This window comes from Polyodon spathula, chromosome 6 (assembly GCF_017654505.1).
Source record: "Polyodon spathula isolate WHYD16114869_AA chromosome 6, ASM1765450v1, whole genome shotgun sequence".
Classification (NCBI taxonomy): Eukaryota; Metazoa; Chordata; class Actinopteri; order Acipenseriformes; family Polyodontidae; genus Polyodon; species Polyodon spathula.
This window is the reverse complement of record NC_054539.1, coordinates 76,397,354-76,403,353: the sequence shown is the minus strand read 5'-3', so window position 1 is coordinate 76,403,353 and position 6,000 is coordinate 76,397,354. Positions and strand designations below refer to the sequence as shown.

At 43.1% G+C, this 6,000-nt stretch overlaps 1 protein-coding gene across 7 annotated transcripts in view; it reads right to left on the bottom strand.

Annotated features, from left to right (window-relative positions):
- Window positions 1-6,000, bottom strand: part of LOC121317647 (AT-rich interactive domain-containing protein 1B-like) — a 233,649-nt gene that overhangs the window by 111,674 nt on the left and 115,975 nt on the right. The gene's annotated exons all lie outside the window — the stretch shown is intronic.

Sequence of the window (6,000 nt, the reverse complement as noted above, 5' to 3'; positions counted from 1 at the left end):
GCACAGGTGTGTGTGTGTGTGTGTGTGTGTGCACGTGCATGAGTGTGTGTGTGTGCGCGCATGCACAGATGTGAGTGTGTGTGTGCACGCACAGGTTTGAGTGTGTGTGTGTGTGTGTGTGTGTGCACAGGTGTGAGTGACGGCTGGCATGGATACAGTGATCCTGCCTTAATGAGTCCTTGTCTGGAATGCTGCGGAGGCATAATTGGGTAATTGCCTATCAATTAAGCCTCAGCCACATGGCATAAAAGCAGGTCCTTGATCTTAGCATGAGGAGTTAGTCTGCGAGAAGCACAAGAAGAGACCTGTGTGGTCACAGGGAACATGTTTGTTTAACAAGGACTTTTTGCAACTAATAAACAGCTTATAGACAAGGGGGTCTGAAGAAAAGTTTAGCTTAGCGCTCCCAGAAGGAGTTAGACTTTTTGTTTTCATTTATTCTTTTAATAATGCGCAAAAAAGTGCTAAAATTGCAGTTTCTGTGTCTGGGTCACTGATTGAAGGGTGCAAACCTACCTTGGCCAGGGGCTTTGTTATAGGACACACACAAGGCAAAAGCTCTTGAACTTGAGCTAAGCATCCTTTCGTTTGAGCCTATTTGCAATATTAAGCATTTAATAATGTAATTGGTTATTTTAAGCACAAAATTGACATTTTCTGCTTTGTTTTATGTTATCATGGGGGGGGGAGTAAGAAAATATAGTGCTAATAAAAACAAACACTAACTGTTTGTCATGTAAGTTGTAATATATTTTTTTTTTTACTCTTAGAGTCAGTGTACAACATCAGGTCTCAAAGAAAATGCAGACGAGAGGCTGCCGTTAGTGCGATGAGTATTTATTATTCCTACATGTTTTCTGCAGAGAATATGGCTTTCCAATACCTTGTACCCTCTTGATCCATAATCAGGGGTTCACATACATGGTATGCATGCAGATTAAAAAATAAATAACAATAGGGTTAGTTACTGTTGTATAAGATGCAAACGTACCATCAGTATATTTAACAGGAAAGCATTTATAAAAAAGGCAGAGACGATGCCCATGGTTTGAAGGTGAGTTATGCATGCCTACCTTATGGATCATTCTAGAAGAGTGGGGGTCTACAGGCTGTGTCAACAATGTCCATAATCATCTCTGCAGAAGTGACATTGGAGTGACTGCTTACTGACTCTGGCGGTTTCAGATGTCTCTTCAATAGGACACACTACAACTACCCCACTGAATCAGGGCTGTAAGCCTGTTTTCATGAGAGCGTGCTGGACAGGTACTGAAGTCGTCTCACGTTAGCAGCAGACGTTGTGACTCGCACGCGAGCGCAGACAGTAAAGCCACTGGTCACCAGGTTACAGAAGCAGGAATTCAACACTGTGTTGGGACAGAGTTTCAAGAGGTCTCGACTGTCCCGAGTTAGTTTTGGATTTCATGTATTTTCCCATCTGGTTTCCAAATATTTGAACTAATGTAGGACAAGCATGGCTTTTACTGTACACTCTATACAGTATGCATATCTCTAGTTTCTATTTTTTTTTACAGTTTTTTTTTTACTGTTAACCTACTGTTCCATTTTTAAAGTCAGTTGGTAGCTTTAGTTTTAATCTGAGCTCAATTCAGATGAGCACTATGGGTGAAAGCAGTGCACAGCGTGTTATTTACCAGGCCTATTCTTCCAGCTTTATTTGGCTGCCACAGTCTGTCAATGTTCTGTCAGATCTAGCAAACACAACAGTTTCACTGCTTGAAAGCAGAGCATATATTTCTATAATATGCCAATACGTGTCTTTCTGCATAATGCCCTTGATTCTGTAGCGCTTGATTATTGAAAACATCAGCAGAGACTCTGACAGCCTTTGTTGTCATTCCATGTAGCAGATTGCAATGCCTTGTCTTGCTATGGTAGATGTGATTACAATGCCTTGTCTTGCTATGGTAGATGTGATTGCAATGTCTTGTTTTGCTATGAGGGGTGTGATTGCAATGCCTTGTCTTGCTATGGTAGATGTGATTGCAATGCCTTGTCTTGCTATGGTAGATGTGATTGCAATGCCTTGTCTTGCTATGGTAGATGTGATTGCAATGCCTTGTCTTGCTATGGTAGATGTGATTGCAATGCCTTGTCTTGCTATGGTAGATGTGATTGCAATGCCTTGTCTTGCTATGAAGGGTGTGATTGCAATGCCTTCTCTTGCTATGAGGGGTGTGATTGCAATGCCTTCTCTTGCTATGAGGGGTGTGATTGCAATGCCTTGTCTTGCTATGAGGGGTGTGATTGCAATGCCTTCTCTTGCTATGAGGGGTGTGATTGCAATGCCTTGTCTTGCTATGAGGGGTGTGATTGCAATGCCTTCTCTTGCTATGAGGGGTGTGATTGCAATGCCTTGTCTTGCTATGAGGGGTGTGATTGCAATGCCTTGTCTTGCTATGAGGGGTGTGATTGCAATGCCTTCTCTTGCTATGAGGGGTGTGATTGCAATGCCTTGTCTTGCTATGAGGGGTGTGATTGCAATGCCTTCTCTTGCTATGAGGGGTGTGATTGCAATGCCTTGTCTTGCTATGAGGGGTGTGATTGCAATGCCTTGTCTTGCTATGGTGGGTGTGATTGCAATGCCTTGTCTTGCTATGAGGGGTGTGATTGCAATGCCTTGTCTTGCTATGAGGGGTGTGATTGCAATGCCTTGTCTTGCTATGAGGGATGTGCAGGTAATATGACAAATGGATGATCTATGGAGCTGTTATGAGGAGACTGCTCAGCACTGGCTCTCTCCTCTTGAGTCATCCTCTATGAAAAACAGTTCTCGTCCTAACTTATAATGCCCTTGATTCTGTAGCGCTTGATTATTGAAAACATCAGCAGAGACTCTGACAGCCTTTGTTGTCATTCCATGTAGCAGATTGCAATGCCTTGTCTTGCTATGGTAGATGTGATTACAATGCCTTGTCTTGCTATGGTAGATGTGATTGCAATGTCTTGTTTTGCTATGAGGGGTGTGATTGCAATGCCTTGTCTTGCTATGGTAGATGTGATTGCAATGCCTTGTCTTGCTATGGTAGATGTGATTGCAATGCCTTGTCTTGCTATGGTAGATGTGATTGCAATGCCTTGTCTTGCTATGGTAGATGTGATTGCAATGCCTTGTCTTGCTATGAAGGGTGTGATTGCAATGCCTTGTCTTGCTATGAAGGGTGTGATTGCAATGCCTTCTCTTGCTATGAAGGGTGTGATTGCAATGCCTTCTCTTGCTATGAGGGGTGTGATTGCAATGCCTTGTCTTGCTATGAGGGGTGTGATTGCAATGCCTTCTCTTGCTATGAGGGGTGTGATTGCAATGCCTTCTCTTGCTATGAGGGGTGTGATTGCAATGCCTTCTCTTGCTATGAGGGGTGTGATTGCAATGCCTTGTCTTGCTATGAGGGGTGTGATTGCAATGCCTTCTCTTGCTATGAGGGGTGTGATTGCAATGCCTTGTCTTGCTATGAGGGGTGTGATTGCAATGCCTTGTCTTGCTATGAGGGGTGTGATTGCAATGCCTTGTCTTGCTATGAGGGGTGTGATTGCAATGCCTTGTCTTGCTATGAGGGGTGTGATTGCAATGCCTTGTCTTGCTATGAGGGATGTGCAGGTAATATGACAAATGGATGATCTATGGAGCTGTTATGAGGAGACTGCTCAGCACTGGCTCTCTCCTCTTGAGTCATCCTCTATGAAAAACAGTTCTCGTCCTAACTTATGTTTCCAGTCTTTACAACCTCTAAAGGACTGAGGTATTTATTATACTTTTTATAAATTATTTTAGTAACTGTACAGGGAAACCATTAGGAACCCTGGAAGAAACACTTGAACTTGCATCCCAACTGGTGCCATGCTTTTTGTCAATTTCATTATCATATGCATAAACCAAAAATAAAAGAATTGGCTTTCTGGTAGCAGGGCATGCACAGTACAGGGCTGTGTGGTTTCAATTTCAACTTTCATTTTAAAAATGTATAAACATGACCACTGCAGTGTGCATCACTAATTTCTTCCAGCTTAAAACGGTGTGTTTATTACAGATTCTTCACTGTTTTGGGGAAGAATGTACTGTTGCAACTCCTAGTGGTGATTTATACTGACCTCATTGCATGACTTCACTCTTGTCTTTCTCAGAGACAATACCAATTGGAACTATTCTGGTGAATTTAATAAACATGACTAGCACAGTAATGAACAGGAACTCATAAAATAAAACAGATTTAAAAAAATACAGTAACAGTATGCAAATTCAGAGAGTATAAAGCATTCCTGTATTGCTTAAGATTCAATAATAACCCATGCATTAACATAAAAAAAAAAAACTTAACAATAACGCTTCCACAAGAAGTCTTTCCTGTTCTTATACTATAACACTTTCTCACCAAAGTATTTATCACTTCAGCACAAGAATGCCGTTCCATAAACTCAGAGGCTCATGTGCTTACTTTGAAAGTTCTAAGAGTCTAGAAGCGTTCCAGTGTCCTGGCATCACTGCATTAATGAGAACCTAGCCTTCCATTTCCATTTGATCTTCCTGATGCCGTGCAGGCAACAAGCATGCTGGAATAACATTAACTTGCATGACAAACAACTGGCATTGCACTTAAAGCAGTCGAGGCAGTCATTCTTTATAGGGCCCTAATGCTTGAGAGCCCTGCCTTAATGAAATCCAAATCAGCTGTAAAGAGTCTTTATGGGGCCTGTCTCTCCAGTCTGTCCCGCGCTCAGCTACTTGGATTAAAAGAGCTGGTCTCGGTTGTATGATGTGACTGCATGTCTGGGTTTTGACTGTGATCTAAAGCAGTACTCGACAGAAAAGGGAGTGAAAGTTCAACTTTAGAAAGCCAATGCTAAACCCCTCCCCTCCGCCTGGCTGCTTTTTCATGCTCATTTATTAATGCTTCTCATGGCACAGCTGAAGTTTCATTATGCACGCATGCACGCACCAGAACCGCTCAAGGACAATGCCTTTAAAAAAACATTCACACTGAAGTTAGATTTCCCTTGTAGTGAGAGACAGTAATGATGTATCAGATTATTACACAAAGTGACAAGATGGATACACGGTACAAGCCCCTGTCCCAGCTTCAGTAATGTGTGTATACTGGACCAGCTCAGCTGAATCGAGAGCTGTGGCACAGATCACACTGCAGCTTGAGGGACTGCACCGCGCCCAGAGAGCATGCCAAGATTACAGCCATAGCTCTCCTAACCCAGAGAGCATGCCAAGGTTACAGCCATAGCTCTCCTAACCCAGAGAGCATGCCAAGGTTACAGCCATAGCTCTCCTAACCCAGAGAGCATGCCAAGGTTACAGCCATAGCTCTTCTAACCTAGAGAGCATTGCAAGGTCACATCCATAGCTCTCCTAACCCAGAGAGCATGCCAAGGTTACAGCCATAGCTCTCCTAACCCAGAGAGCATTGCAAGGTTACAGCCATAGCTCTCCTAATCCAGAGAGCATTGAAAGGTTACAGCCACAGCTCTCCTAATTCAGAGAGCATTGTATTGTTACAGCCATAGCTCTTCTAACCCAGAGAGCATGCAGAGGTTACAGCCATAGCTCTCCTAATCCAGACAGCATTGAAAGGTTACAGCCATAGCTTTCCTAATTCAGAGAGCATTGTAATGTTACAGCCATAACTCTCCTAACCCAGAGAGCATTGAAAGGTTACAGCCATAGCTCTCCTAACCTAGAGAGCATTGCAAGGTTACAGCCATAGCTCTCCTAACCTAGAGAACATTGCAAGGTTACAGCCATAGCTCTCCTAACCCAGAGAGCATTGCAAGGTTACAGCCATAGCTCTCCTAACCCAGAGAGCATTGCAAGGTTACAGCCATAGCTCTCCTAACCCAGAGAGCATTGCAAGGTTACAGCCATAGCTCTCCTAACCCAGGCAAAACTTTATTGATTGTTATTGTTTACTGATTGTTGTTGCGTGATGAAACAGCGCAGGCCATGATGAGACAATAAACAACGCTGGCAAGTGA